The sequence below is a fragment of the Bufo gargarizans genome, chromosome 10, assembly GCF_014858855.1.
Source record: "Bufo gargarizans isolate SCDJY-AF-19 chromosome 10, ASM1485885v1, whole genome shotgun sequence".
Taxonomy (NCBI): Eukaryota; Metazoa; Chordata; class Amphibia; order Anura; family Bufonidae; genus Bufo; species Bufo gargarizans.
The window spans coordinates 121,640,796-121,657,516 of record NC_058089.1 but is presented as its reverse complement, the minus strand read 5'-3'; positions in this window follow the sequence as shown (position 1 = coordinate 121,657,516).

Genomic DNA, 16,721 nt, shown 5'->3' with positions numbered 1-16,721 from the left:
ACGTAAGAGGGACTGAACTGAAGCATCCTGATGCATACTGAACGGATTGCTCTCCATTCAGAATTTATTAGGATAAAACTGATCAGTTTTTTTCCGGTATTGAGCTCCTGTGACTGAACTCAACACCGGAAAAGAAAAACGCTAGTGTGAAAGTACCCTTATCTCAGATATCCTGATCTCATAAACACTTATTTAAGCCATATTCTTATCAGTTTGTTAGAAATTGAGCTATAATGAAGGTTTACGGGGTCAGAAGATCAGCGATAAGAGTTACACATGAGTCGTCAGATGACGGGATTCAAAGAAAAACATACTGACAAATTGCAAATATCAGTAACAAATTCGATGGCACTCCAACTTAGCATTGTGGATAGCAGGAGATGGTTCCCAGGCCAAATATAAATCAAAGAAAAAGACTCCCGTATTCCACAGGATTGCCTAAAAGTGGTATATCAATTTATTAGGTGAGTATCCAGTTAGTAATGCCGAGTAGCACTTGCCCAGTTGGTATGGCCCTCAATTGGCGCTAATTCTTGGGCCCAGTGCCCCTCTTCATTGTTGACCACCCTCGCTGTGGCTCATCTAGTACTCTGAAGAAGTATTTTTGCCAAAAATGTTCAGTTACTGACTGCATACTAACCTAATAAATTGATACAGCACTTTAAAGCAATCCAGTGGAATATAGGAGTCTTTTTATTTGACAATTTTCAAACAGACAGAATTTTTAACCCTTGTAGCTCAGAAATGGCTGAACATTTTTAATAAAGGCCAATTGAAAAAATAAATAAAGATTTTTAGCGCAAAAAGATTAAAATGCAATCATAATAAAAATGCCCTAAAGGTGTCTGTAGCTTTTAAAGGTATTTAATTTAGGGTTTTCCTGACCGATCATCTATGCAAAAACATGAACAAAACCATCCTAGATGACCGTCCAGATATACCCAACCAGTTATTATCCCTTTTGATGTCTGCTAAAATCGCCTGTGTCTCACAAAGTGCCACAGTCCAACTAACTTGTCAGTGTTATTCCTTTCTCCTGCATTTAGCCCAATGTCTGTGGAGCCCTCCATACTAGTGTTGATCAAGCACCATAGTGTTCGGGTGCTCGGGCCAAACACATCGGGATGCCCTACCGAGCACCCGAGTATAATGGAAGTCAATGGGGGAACCTGAGCTTTATACCAGAATCCCCTTGCTCTGAAGAGTGGAGGGTGCCTGGTTCATAGGAAAAGGTCAGAAATTGATGGAAACACGCACCAAAATAGTTTGGGAACAGCATGGGGATGATGTATGGATGCATATTCGACTCCCAGGTCGCTGCTGGGAACGATGTTGTCCGAGTAGTACACCACTTTTACAGACTGACAATAATACGCGTTAAACCTAAGAGAAAATCGATTTTATTTCCTGTATGTTTACTTGTATATAAAGTGCAAGTGCTGCCAAAAATTACGAGGAAGAGGCACTCCGATACAACCTGTATATCACATAAAGGAGGGCCTCATTCACATTGTGGTACAATTGTTCATGTAGTGGGACTCCTACACTCATAAAGTCTGTACACTAAGTGAAAGGGCTGCCAAAAATTACAAGGAACCGGCACTACAATACACCCTTTGTTACACATAAAGGAGGGCATCATACACAGCCTTGAAAAATTATGATTGATGGCCTGCTAGTTATCCCTCATTTGGAGCAAGGGCCTGCTGATCTGACCATTTAAAACATTATGGGTGAGAGCCTGCTGCCGCTTTGGTGACTCTAGATAACCTGGGGCTGATCGCACGTCCTTGTGATGCCAATGATCTATTGTCTGGCCTATCAACTTTCAATGTTATTGTCAGCACAAATCATGGTGACTACGGGTAACTGGGAATCAGGGTTCGATTCTGGAGAGGGAGAGGGAGCCTTAGAAACAGCTACGGCTACCACATCCAAGCAAGGCAGCATGCTCGCAAATTACCTATTAGGAATAATTAGGTGCGGGCCTGCAGGTGATCTGACCCTGTAAAAGATTTTAGGTGCGGGCTTGCAGGTGAGCTGACCCTGTAAAAGATTTTAGGGGCGGGCCTGCTGGTGAGCTGACCCTGTAAAAGATTGTAGGTGAAGGCCTGCTGGTGAGCTGACGCTGTAAAAGATTTTAGGTGCGGGCCTGCTGGTGAGCTGACCCTGTAAAACATTATATGCGAGGGCCTGCTGGTGAGCTGACCCTGTAAAGAATTATATACGAAGGCCCGCTGGTGAGCTGACCCTGTAAAAGATTTTAGGTGCAGGCCTGTTGGTGAGTTGACCCTGTAAAAAATTATATGCGAGGGCCTGCTGGTGAGCTGACCCTGTAAAAGATTTCAGGTGCTGGCCTGCTGGTGAGCTGACCCTCTAAAAGGTTGTAGGTGAGGGCCTGCAGGTGAGCTGACCCTCTAAAACATTATATGCGAGGGCCTTCAGGTGAGCTGACCCTGTAAAAGATTTGAGGTGCGGCCTGCTGGTGAGCTGACCCTGTAAAAAATTTGAGGTGCGGGCCTGCTGGTGAGCTGACGCTGTAAAAGATTTTAGGTGCGGGCCTGCTGGTGAGCTGACCCTGTAAAACATTATATGCGAGGGCCTGCTGGTGAGCTGACCCTGTAAAGAATTATATACGAAGGCCCGCTGGTGAGCTGACCAGGTAAAACATTATATGCGAGGGCCTGCTGGTGAGCTGACCCTCTAAAAAGTTATATGCGAGGGCCTCCTGGTGCACTGACTCTGTAAAACATTATATGTGAAGGGCATATATGTGAGGGCATTATATGCCACGAATAAGCATGTGTTGATATGATGGAAGAGGAGAAGGAGTATGAGAAAAGGAAGATTCAACCATATACCCTTGTTTGTGGTGGAAGGGGTGCATAGGAATACAGTGTATTCAGTACATTTTCAACAACACATTTAAAGTGCCTTTATGTTCATCAGCTTTCCTCTGGTGGAGTTGAGAAGTCATGGTCAATCCAGGCCTTGTTCATTTTTATAAGAGTCAACCTGTCAGCATTTTCAGTTGACAGGAGGATGCGCTTATCTGTTATAATGCCACCAGCAGCACTAAATGCCCGCTCAGACAAAACGCTGGCGGCAGGGCAGGCCAGCACCTCCAGGGCGTAGAGCGCAAGTTTGTGCCACATGTCCAGCTTGGACACCCAGTAGTTGTAAGGCACAGAGGGATCATTGAGGACGCTATGTACTCCATCACCATCTTCCAAAATGTTTCCCTCCTTGTGACACTAGGCCGCGCATCAGGGTGTCTCCCTTCCTCGGTTGGCCAAGGAACTATGGACTCTGCCGCCAGCATTGTCAGATGGAAATTTTTGGAGCAATTTTTCAACAAGGATCTTCTGTTATTGCACCGTTTTGCTCGTCCTCTCCACTAGAGGAATGAGAGATGAGAAGTTCGCTTTGTAGAGCAGTAATCCGTGTTGTCTAAAATGCATATAATGCATGGGGCGCGGGAAAGGTAGCCTAACATGAAGTCAGCCATGTGTGCCAGAGTACCAACAGGCAAGACTTCGCTGTCGTCATCAGGAGGATCACTCCTAATCTCCTTAGTTTCTTCCTCCTCTTCTGCCCACCCACGCTGAACAGATGGAATTAAACTTCCATGGGTACTACCCTCTGTAGCGGAGGCAACCGTTTCCTGATCCTCCTCCTCTTCATCGTCCAATTCGCTCTGAGAAAACGAACTGAGGGTGGCCTGGCTATCACCCTGTGTAATGTCTTCCCCATTTCCACCTCTTCCATGTGCAAAGCGTCGTCCTTAATTGTGAGCAGCGAGTGTTTCAGTAGACACAGCAGTGGGATGGTTACGCTGATAATAGCGTTATCGCCGGTCAGCATCTGTGTTGATTCCTCAAAGTTTATTAAAACCTCACAGAGGTCAAACATCCATGCCCACTCCTCGCTTGTGAACAGCGGAAGCTGACTGGAAAGGCGACTAATATGTTGCAGCTGGTATTCCACTACTGCCCTCTGCTGCTCATAAAGCATGGCCAATATGTGGAATGTGGAGTTCGAGCGCGTGCTCATGTCGCACAACAGCCAGTGAGCTGTCAATTTCAAGCGCTGCTGCAGCTTATACAGACCGGCTGAAGCTGTTGATGAGTTGCAGAAATGTGCACACACGCGGCGCACCTTAACCAGTAGCTCAGTCAAATTGGGGTAGGTTTTGAGAAACCGCTGAACCACAAGGTTGAACACGTGGGCTAGGCATGGGATGTGTATGAGCTTGCCGAGCTCCAAAGCTGCCACCAAGTTACGGCCATTATCAGACACAACTATTCCTGGTTGTAGTTTGAGTGGCGAGAGCCACAGCTCAGTCTGGTCTCTTATCCCCTTGTGGCGGTGTGCTGTTTGTCCCCTAAGCATATCAGCTTCACCACGGCCTGTTGCCGCTTCCCCACTGCAGTGCTACACTGCTTTCAGCTACCGACTGATGACTGACTGGTGCTGCACGTGGATAAACGGAGAAGGAGACGGAGGAGAAGTGGTGGTGTTTGGAGCCACTAACGTAGGTGCTGGCGGAAACCCTGATCGATGTAGGGCCCGCAATCCATGGCGTCGGTAGCACCTGTGCAATCCCAGGGTACGACTGGCTCCCGGCCTCCACAACATTCACCCAGTGTGCTGTCAGGGAAATGTAGCGTCCCTGGCCGAATGCACTTGTCCATGTGTCCATGGTTAAGTGAACCTTCCCAGTAACTGCGTTGGTCAGGGCACGTGTGATGTTACGGGACACAGGTTGGTGTAAGGCGGGCAGAGCACACCTTGAAAAACAGTGGCGGCTGGGGACTGCGTAACGTGGGACGGCCGCCGACATCAGGCTGCGGAAGGCCTCAGTGTCTACGAGCCTAAATGGCAACATTTCCAGGGCCAGTAATTTGGAAATCTGCGCATTTAGTGCTATGGCCTGATGGGTGGGTGGCTGGGTATTTTCATTTGCGTTCAAAGACCTGGGGTAAGAACATTTGGACGCTGCTGCTCGGACACGGAAGTGGATGTGGTCGCTGATGGTGCTTGCGAAGGTACAGTTGCAGGGCGGGAGGCATTCGGGCCTGTGCCTTCGACAGGGGATTGGCCAGCACATAACATAGGGAAAGAGGAGGCAATGGTGTGACCCGCAGACACAGATTTTGGACCCAGGCGTTCGTCCCACTTATTACGGTGCTTGGATGCCATGTGGCGGATTATGCTGGTGGTGGTGAGGTTTCTAGTGTTCGCACCCCGGCTCATTTTCATATGGCATAGGTTGCAAACTACTATTCTTTTGTCGTCCGCACTTTCCTAAAAAAAGCGCCATACTGTGGAACATCTACCCCTTGGCGAGGGAGATTTCCGCAATGGGGTGCTCTGTGGAACAGTTGCCGGCCTGTTTGGTGTGGCCCGCCTTCTCACTTTTGCCACACCACTGCCTCTTCCAGCCTGTTGCGGTGCTGCAGATCCCTCCCCCTCTGTACTGCTGTCCTCGCTCGGCTTTCCACCTTCCCAGGTTGGGTTAGTGACCTCATCGTCCACCACCTCCTCTTCCACTTCCTCGCTCTGATCATCTTCCGGATTTGTTGACCTAACCACAACCTGTGATTGACAACTGTGTCTCATCCTCTTCATCAACCTCTTGAGACAGTAATTGCGGTTGACTCATTGGCAGCTGTGTCTCATCATCATCCACCTCATTAAACACTAATTGCCGTTCCCCACCGTCATGTTCTTGTGACTGTGGATGCTCAAGAGGTTGGGATTCAGGGCACAAGATCTCATGTCCCTCTTCAAGCGTGCTTGGCGAGAGGGCCAAATCAAGTGATGGCGATGAAAAAGGTCCTCAGAATTTCCGAGTGTGGGATCACTTGTTTGGCCAGACTGTACATGGTGGGAGGAAGGAGGATCAGGGTGAGGATCACAGTGTCTACGGAAAAAGGTACACTGGATGTCACTGATATTTTAGGGATGCACACACTTTAAACAGGAGATGTGGCGCGGATAATTTAACTGTCCGCAGCGGACACAGTCTACAGAAAAGTGAACTGGATGTCACAGATATTTTAGGGATGCGCACAATTTAAACAGGAGATGTGGCGCGGATAATTTAACTGTCCGCAGCGGACACAGTCTACAGAAAAGTGAACTGGATGTCACAGATATTTTAGGGATGCGCACAATTTAAACAGGAGATGTGGCGCGGATAATTTAACTGTCCGCAGCGGCCTATTACGCGGTATTTAGCGCAATATGCGCTAAAAATATATATTGCTGATGTCCCACACAATAGGACTTTTAGGTCTCTGGAAAGTTTTTTGTATAAAAATCTTACTATAACACTTTCTACACTGTTTGTCCGCAAAAAATGGAAGGCGCAATATAAATGCCTATTCTTGTCCACAAATCGCGGACAAGAATAGGACATGTTATATTTTTTTGGCGGGGCCGTGGAACAGAGCCACGGATGCGGACAGCACACGGAGTGCTGTCCGCATCTTTTGCGGCTCCATTGAAATGAATAGCGGCTCGGATGCGGACCCAAACAACGGCCATGTGCATGAGGCCTAACACTGAGCAATTTAGTGCAGGTTGCGCTACAAACATATATTGCTGCTGTCACACACAATAGTCCTTACAAGGACTTTTGGGTCTCTTAAACGTTTTTGTACAAAAAAATTAAATTCTATTACACTTCCTACACTCTCTGTCCCTTCTTATACTCAGCTCTCCCTGACGACGAATGGGCCGAACATGGGCCATCAGGTGCTATATAAATTACAGTGAGGGCAGCACTTACCTGCATGTTTATCGGCTGCGTAGCAGCCAAGAAACCTGCGGGAAGGAGACTCGAGCATGGCGCTCGAGCACATGCGGTACTCGACCAAGTACCGCCATGTGCCGAGCATCGAGATGCTCGAGCTGTATAGGTGTTCGGCCGAGCATGCTCGATCATCACTACTCCATACATATCGGAAAGCCTTTTCATCAGTACTCGTTATTTGCCTGTAGATTAAATGTCCCAGTCCTCCCTGCATTGTCTGTATGACTATAGATGCAGCTTAAGAACTTATGAACCATTTTTAATGATATCTCCCATTCCTCATGGAAATACCGGAATTATCTGCCATATACCTGATGTGTCAGAAGCTCTCACTCACAAGCACCCAGACCAAAGGGAAAAATGTAATTACGCTAGAATATTTTAATTTGTTTCCAGGCTAGATCTTGTAAGCTGTGATGAAGAAAATCTTCCATTATGTGGATTCATTTAATTTCCCCACAGTTGAGGGTGAGATGACAGATGGAGGGATTGGATTGGAATGTCTCTTATGCTGTAGATGCTGCCTTGTCACTTAATTTTGTATATAAAATAGGATTTTTTTTTAAGATATTAAACATCTGCTATTGCATATTTGGCCCGGAATATGTATTTTAAGGATATTGCATAGTGCAAGAGGATTACATATACAGAATGTAGGTGAAAAGTGTGATGTAAAACTTTAAAAAGGATGTCTATTCATCTATTCATGTCTATAACGTTTTAAATGTGTTGCATGCATTGTTATATATTCTATATTGGTGATATATATTGGTCATCAATATATGATCGGAGGTGGTCCGACTCCTGGCACCCCCGCCGATCAGCTTACTAAGCACAGTGCTGTCCATTGTATAATGGCTGCGCTCAGTGGCGTACATAGAGACGTAAGGCCCCCACACAGGACAGAACGGCTTCTGCCTAAACCCTTTCCACTGACCCTTGGTCCATTTTTCCACTGCCTTGTTTGCAAAAAGTTGTTCCTTTAGAGGGTAATCTCAAATAAGACTGGGCCCCCTCTTGCCCTGGGCCCCATAGCAGTCGCATGGTCTGCCGCTATGTTAGTTATGCCCCTGGCTGTGCTCGGTATTGCAGCTCAGCCCTATTCATTTGGGACTGAGCTGCACATACGCCATGTGACCAATGAATGCGACGTCAGAAAGAGTGTTGCGGCCTCTTCAAACAGCTGATTAGCGGGTGCTGGGGGTCAGAACCCCACAATCTGATATCGATGACCTATCCTGAGGCCATCAATATTAGAATCTTGGAAAACCCCTTTAAAGTAATTTACAGAGTTTATATATAATATATATATATATATATATATACACACACTCACCTAAAGAATTATTAGGAACACCATACTAATACGGTGTGGGACCCCCTTTTGCCTTCAGAACTGCCTTAATTCTACGTGGCATTGATTCCACAAGGTGCTGATAGCATTCTTTAGAAATGTTGGCCCATATTGATAGGATAGCATCTTGCAGTTGATGGAGATTTGAGGGATGCACATCCAGGGCACGAAGCTCCCGTTCCACCACATCCCGAAGATGCTCTATTGGGTTGAGATCTGGTGACTGTGGGGGCCATTTTAGTGCAGTGAACTCATTGTCATGTTCAAGAAACCATTTTTCCAGTCTTCAACAGTCCAATTTTGGTGAGCTCGTGCAAATTGTAGCCTCTTTTTCCTATTTGTAGTGGAGATGAGTGGTACCCGGTGGGGTCTTCTGCTGTTGTAGCCCATCCGCCTCAAGGTTGTGCGTGTTGTGGCTTCACAAATGCTTTGCTGCAGACCTCGGTTGTAACAAGTGGTTATTTCAGTCAACGTTGCTCTTCTATCAGCTTGAATTAGTCGGCCATTCTCCTCTGACCTCTAGCATCAACAAGGCATTTCCGCCCACAGGACGGCCGCATACTGGATGTTTTTCCCTTTTCACACTTCTTTGTAAACCCTAGAAATGGATGTGCGTGAAAATCCCAGTAACTGAGCAGATTGTGAAATACTCAGACCGGCCCGTCTGGCACCAACAACCATGCCACGCTCAAAATGGCTTAAATTACCTTTCTTTCCCATTCTGACATTCAGTTTGGAGTTCAGGAGATTGTCTGGACCAGGACCACAACCCTACATGCATTGCAGCAACTGCCATGTGATTGGTTGACTAGATAATCGCATTAATGAGAAATAGAACAGGTGTTCCTAATAATTCTTTAGGTGAGTGTATATATATAAATTCATCATATTCTGCTTCCATGTGTCCACCTAGGTGCAGCTGCTAATCTGAGTTGCTGGGGGTGGGCTCTGGACATACTCCTTCCCCCTCTGGCAGCTGACAGTATAATCCCTTTTTACATCCTCTGATTTCTCCCCTCTCAGCTATACCATGAATATCACATTTCTTGGTCAGACAGACATTTTAACAGCTTTTTACAAATTTAGATAAAACATTGGCTGTAACGGCTCATAATCATTAGGTAAAAATTCTGCAGAAAGATCTTGTACTTCTCAGTGACACGGCACCCATAGACGGCTATTGGCCTGTGCAGCTTTGTCTTGTGTGTAGACCCTAACATTTAAAAAAATGCTATTCTGCAAAGTTTTGGTCTTGAGGTGATTTCTGGTTTCTATAATTAAGATCTTGTGAATTCAGTCAATGAGCAATATCAATAGTTGTTTTATGTAAAGAGGAATTCTCACAGGTGCGGGTCCCACATCAATCTCAAGAATGGAACCCTGTATTGCAGCCCCAGGGAATGGAGAGGTGGTGCTCGTGCGTGGCCCCCTCCATTCACTTATATGGAAGTTCCAAAAATAGTAAGTGTGTTTGACTATTTTTAGAACTCCTATAGAAGTAAATAGAGAAATCTGCGCTTGCACTGTGACTTCTCCGGCCACAGCAGCATGTAATACGGCGATCGCTGGGGCATACCATTTTTTTTTCAAATTCATATGAAATCCACTTGAAAATAAATCCTATATGAATTCTATATGAAATTTAAAGCGTATGACGGTCCATTAGATCCCCATCTATCAATATTGGTTTTGGATTTTCCTTTTTTTTCTTTTTTCTGGGGAGGGGGGATTTTCTGTATTTGTGGTGCTGCTGTGGAGTATTTCATATATACATTTCATCCCAATTTTATATGTTCATATTTAATTTCTAATTACAAACATACATTTCATCCCAGAGTATTAGTGACCCCGCATGATTAAAGAGGATCTTTCACCACTCCTGACAGGCCTATTTTAATAGTTCCATGCATTCCCCACTCACTAACAATTCTGGAGCAACTATTCTTATAGCTCTATGTTGTGCCATTCCTTTATTATTTGCACTACAAGTTATGAATGAATTGATATTAGCCTTCAGTAAGGGTACAGAGGGGAGGTAACAATTTGGAGGTGTGTACCTGCACAGTCTGAAAATGGCAGCACTGATTGGACAGAGTCAGACGGTGCAGGGACACACCCCCAACTGGTTACCTCCCCTCTGTACCCTTACAGCAGACTGCTAGCAATTCATTCATAACTTCTAGTAGAAATAAGAAAGGAACGGGACAACATACAGACATAAGAATAGATGCTCCAGAATTGTTAGTACGTGAGGAATGCATGGAGCTATTAAAACAGGAATGTCAGGAGTGGTGAGAGGTCCTCTTTAAACAGGTCTCAGGAATCCATTCCTAGCTGTTTACACATCGCAGAGAAGTTAAGCTCTATTCAGTCTGTGTATGATTGAGGGGGAAACTCCACTCATAGCAAAGTATAGCTGTAAGTTATAGACACCTTTGAGGCAGTTTTTGTATGATTCAATTCTTACTCATTTTGGGCTCAAAATCATTTTTTGAATTGGTGTTAAAAATGTTCAGAAATCTTTGTGGCACATGCAATTAAAAATCTTCCTGAGTTCCATCAGCTGACGGCTCGTGAAGCCTTATCTCTCATCTCCTGACCTCATAAACACACACATAACTGGGCATATTACTGTGAGGGAGAACATATCTGGGCATATTACTATGACATGCATACAAGATACATCCATATTTGGTGGAATATATCACACACCATATAGTTAGTTAAGGTACTTTCACACTAGCGTTTACGTTTTCCGGTATTCAGTTCCGTCACAGGGGCTCAGTACCAGAAAAAAAAAAACGCTTCAGTTTTATCCTAATGCATTCTGAATGGAAAGCATTCCGTTCAGTATGCATCAGGATGTCTTTAGTTCAGGGCCTCTTACGGTATTTGGCCGGAGAAAATACCGCGGCATGCTGTGGTATTTTCACCGGCCAAAATTCCAGAACACTTGCCGACATTAATTTCCATTGAAATGTATTAATGCCGTATCCGGTACCAAGTGTTCCGGAAAACCAAACCGTATCCGGCTTCCCAGACCTTTAAAATTGAGAAGAAAAAAAATACCGGATCCGTTTTTCCTGATGACACCGGAGAGACGGATCCGGTATTTCAATGCATTTGTCAGCCGGATCCGCATCCCGATCTGGAAACAAATGCTATCCATTTGCACACAGATTTCTGGATCCGGCAGGCAGTTTCGGCAACGGAACTGCCTGCCGGAATCTTTAAACGCAAGTGTAAAAGTACCCTTAAAGGGGTTGTCCCATGAAAAATATTCTACAGTTTTCAAACCTGCACCTGGATCTCAAGACTTTTGTAAATGCATATAATAAAACAATTTGCATAGCCAGTGAGCATAGCCTATCCTCTGGATAGGTCATCAATATCTGCTGATCAGCTGTTTTTAGAAAGCATATTACTTCCGTCTGACAGTGGAGCTCAGGAGGCCTGTGTGCTGGGATCTGAGGCCTGTGTTGGAATGGATAGCGGAGACCCATGTGTCAGGGGAACAGGCCGCCTAAAACCTGTATTTGAACTTTCTGAGGCAGAACTGCCACCAAGATGACTTTTGTTATATTAACTTGCCATTGGGTGTGAAGTAACACCAACACTGCAAAAGTGAAGTTTTTGGCACCATGGGTGAATAAACACTGAAGTTTGAATTACGAACTTGTATTTTGCCTCCGTACTGCGCCCGCTTATCCTAACTACCGGAGCGAATCCCCACAATTGGTGGAGGATGCGCGCGTGATCAGTGAGGCTGGCGTGAATGCCGAAATATTTTTGGGTTTGCATTTTTGGGCACGGTGGTATGTCATACATCAAACCAGCGGTATTACAACCCGTGTCCCACGACAAAATGGAGGGTGTTGTGAAGGCCCTTGTGGAGGCTAATTTGCAGCAGCGAGAGACAAACCTGCAACAACGCGAAGCTAACAAGCAGCAGCAAGAGACCAACCAGTTGCTGCTACAACACGTGATGGCTTTGCAGACAGCAGGAGCAACTCCGAGCGTCCATGATGCCCGAAAGGCAGTCCCTGCGGCGATTCCTAAGATGACACCCGCAAACGACATCGAAATGAGAAAGAGGCCACAAGGGATAAGCTACCCCGAGACCAGTCGGCTGAGGTTGTTGCTCCGTTCCTGCCATCCGATTCCCAACAGGTGTATTTCAACTTGCCGGACAATCAAGCTGGCCGACTACCAAAAAGTAAAGGGTAAGATTATGGCAAGACTGGGGGTGAATGTGTTGCTCCGGGCCCAGGCGGATACATCAGTGGGGGTTTAAGCCTGCTGAGCCTGCGAGACCACAGTACTATGACTTACACCACCTTTTGCAAAAGTGGCTACAGCCTGAGGTGCTGAGTCCCATGGCTATGCTGAACAGAATATTGGCTGATATATTCTGAGAGCTTTGCCACCCCCTCTCCAGCAATGGATCGGCCAGGTCTCTCCAGGTAATGCCCTTGAGATGCTCGACCTGGTGGAACGCTATTAGGCTACCCAGAATCTACAGGGGGGTTCTTTTGGGATTGGGGCAGTCAAATCCCCTAAATCTCTACCCCAGACCCGGTAACTTGTGTCAACCAAACCAACCTGTGATGTACCCCCTATGGATCCAGCGCTGATAGTCTGCTGGCGGTGTCGGGAGCCTGGCCATGTTTGAGCTGACTGTCCACATCAGGTAGAACCCATGGACACAAACTATGGCTTCCGGCAGTCGTTATATGCCAGGAATCTGTGTGCAGCAGGTACCCCAGAAACTCTAAATCACTTGTGCCAGGTGGAAGTGGGAGACACTCGGGCGGAGGCCCTGCTGGACTCGGGGAGTCTGGTGTCCCTAGTAAGGGTTCCCCTGGTACGGTCCGCTGAGTATACTTGGACGGAAAGTCTATTCCAGCGTCCTGGTGCCTCTAACCACAGGGGTCGGCAGGTGGACTCACGAAGTGACAGTTGCCACAAACTTACACTACGAACTTATAATAGGGAAGGACTTGGTTTCCCGGCAATGTGGCCTGCTACAAAAGTGACTGATACCCATAAGACAGGGGTAACCCCAGCAGAGTGTCTTTTCTCCTGGGGGTGGCCAGCACCTTGGAAACCCAAGGCCGAAGTACCAGCGGTAAGGGTGACCGCCACTTCGGTGGAAGAGGGGGAGACAACCCCACTGAGTGTAATAGTGGGAGATGTGGAGGACTTGCCGCCGTGGCCTGAGCTGGCAGACCTCAATATCTCCGGGGATAATTTTGGTACTGCACAACACCAGGACCCCACCCTATCCTGAGCCTGGGAAAATGTATTAATAGTAGATGGTTAACCACAACAAGCTGGGACAGAGTCGTTGTTCCCCCATTTTGTGGTTTAGCAGGATATGTTGTATCGGGTAAACCAACTGCGGGGTGAGCCCATTGAACAGTTGTTGGTGCCCCAGGCTTATCGCAAACTCATGTTAGAGTTAGCCCAACAACATGTTTTCAGGGGTCATCTGGGAAAACACAGGACCGGATTCTACAACGGTTTTACTGTCCCCGTGTGTTTAGGGAGGTGGGCAAATTATTTAAGTCTTGCCCGACCTGCCAAGCAACTAGCCCCCTGCACCTTTTTCTTAGTGTCTTGGTACCTCTCCCGAGGTACTGTTTGAGCGTATCGCTATGAACCTCGTAGGCCCAGTACCGAAGTCTGCTAGAGGACACCAACATATCTTTGTCACCCTAGACTAAGCCACTCAGTACTCAAAGGGTTGCCACTGTGACATACATCGACTAAACTGATAGCTAAGGAGCTAATGGAAATGTTCTGCCTAGTGGGGCTACCTAAAGAGGTTCTGACTGACCAGGGGACCCCTTTTATGTCCAAGGTGATGAGGGAACTCTGAAAGTTGCTGCACATAAAGCAGCTATGGACGTCCGTTTACCATCTGCAAACAGACATTCTGGTAGAAAGGTTTAACCAAACATTAAAAAAAATGTTCAAAAGGGTGGCGGCTAAAGATGGGAAGGACTGGGGCCTTCTTCTGCCCTATCTCATGTTTGCAGTGCAAGAGGTACCCCAGACCTCTACTGGGTTCCCGCCCTTCGAACTGCTCTATGGCAGACACCCTCACGGTCTCTTGGATGTAGCCAAAAAGGCATGGGAATAAAAGCCCACTACATATAAAAGTGTTATTGAGTACATTACCCTGATGCAAGACCGGATAGAGACAGTGTTGCCTATTGTTAGGGAGCATATGGAGGCAGCTCAACGAGCGCAGAGTCGGGTCTATAATCGGCGGGCTCGGGTCTGGATCTTTAACCCGGGTAATCGGGTTTTGCTTCTGGTACCGACCGTGTCCAGTAAGTTCCTGGCTAGGTGGCAGGGGCCCTACGAGGTACTTGATAAAGTTAGAGAGGTCAACTACAAGGTACACCAGCCAGGGTGGCGAAAGCCGGAACAGATCTACCATGTTAATTTACTTAAGCCGTGGAAGGATAGTGAGACCTCTACGGAAGACAGCCCGCGTCCATGTTTTTTTAGGGGAAGAGGTTCCGGCCCCTTTGTCTGATGCAAGGGAAGCAGTTGCCACCGTAAAAGTTGCTGACATCCTCTCCTCTAAACAGGCTCAGGAGGCCAGGGAGTTCGTTAGTTGGAACACAGATGTGTTCTTGGACCTCCCTGGATGCACTTCCACAATCCAGCATGACCAGACCAAAGTCTGGTTAAAACCATACCGAGTGCCCGAGGCTCAGTGACAAGCCATCTTGGAGGAAGTGCAGTTAATGCTGCAACTAGATGTCATTGAGGAGTCTAAAAGTGAGTGGGCCAGTCCTATAGTAGTCTTAATACCCAAGCCAGACGGGACATTACGGTTCTGTAACGACTTTCGTAAACTGAATGAGATTTCCAAATTCGATGTGTATCCCATGCGCCGGGTGGATGAGCTTATCAAGAAGTTAGGACAAGCCCGGTATTTTTTCTGTTTTGGACCTCACGAAAGGGTACTGGCAGGTGCCCTTAACCGAGACTGCCAAAGAGAAAACTAACTTCATCACACCTAAAGGGCTGTATCAGTACAAGGTGCTACCCTTTGGTCCGCATGGTGCCCCGACCACTATTCAACGGCTTATGGACATTGTGCTGCGTCCACATCGTCGGTACGCTTCAGCTTACCTGAATGATATTGTCATCCACAGTACCGACTGGGAAAGTCACCTACCCTAAGTGCAGGCTGTAGTGGACTCTCTTCGGAAGGCAGGACTAACCACTAACCTAAAAAAATGTGCGATAGGGTTAAAGTACCTGGGGTATGTCATTGGGCACGGAGTTATCAAACCCCAAGTAAACAAAATAGAGGCAATATGAAATTGGCCCCGACCTGTCACCACTAGGCATGTAAAGTAATTTCTGGGAATGGTGGGCTATTACAGAAGGTTTGTTCTCTACTTTGCTACGGTGGCCGCGCCATTGACAGGGCTGTTGAAGGGACACAAGTCAGTGATGGTTCGCTGGGATGATCAAGCAGAAGAGGCTTTCTCAGCTTTGAAGTTGAACTACAGTACAGACCGATGCCTCCAAAGTTGGCTTTGGTGCTGTACTGTCTCAGGAAGTCAACGGAGAGGAGCACCCCGTTGTCTTCCTCAGCCGTAAGCTTACCCCAGCCGAGACCCGGTATACTATAGTGGAGAGGGAGTGCTTGGCTATCAAGTGGGCACTCGAGTCTCTCCCCTATTATTTGTTGGGGAGAACATTCCGCCTGGTGAATGACCACTCACCTCTCAAGTGGATGAGCCAGGCCAAAGAGAGAAATGCCTGAGTCACCGGGCAGTTCCTGTCCTTACAAAACTTAAGTTCTCCGTAGAACACAGGACAGGACAGTTGCCTGGGAAACGTGGATACCTTGTCCTGAGTATACTGTATGGCATGTGTTCATCCCCTTAGGTTTGAAAAAAGGGGGGAGGTTTGTAAGAAGGTACAAGGAATCATAGTGGATGATAGGTACGTGTCACCGAGGTTCCTGGCCTCGGTGGAGTAAGAGCAGATTTTTATGTGTCAGCAGCAGTTGCTACTTAGCATGGCTGTAATAGCTGATCTGGGACAGCTCTTACTGGGAGTAGTCAAAGTGCTGGGTGAGCGACTACTCCCCACATTCCAGGCCGGGTCTTGCCAGGCATAAAAAACAGCCAGCACTTCCAGGTGGAGAGGATTCCCTCCGTCTGACAGTGGAGCTCAGGAGGTCTGTGTGCTGGGATCTGAGGCCTGTGCTGGGCTGGAGAGCATAGACCCTGTGTGTCAGGGGAACAGGCCGCCCAAAGCCTGTATTTGAATTTTCTGAGGCAGAACTGCCACCAAGGTGACTTTTGTTTTATCAACTTGCCATTGGATGTGAAATAATAGTAACGCTGCAAAAGTGGCGTTTTGTTTTTGGCATCATGTGTGAATAAACACTGAAGTTTGAATTACGAATGTATATTTTGCCTCTGTACTGCCCCGATTATCCTAATTATCAGAGCGAATCCCCACACTGAGTGTGGCAAGTGCTACTGTGTGTCTGCCTGTGAGCAAGGC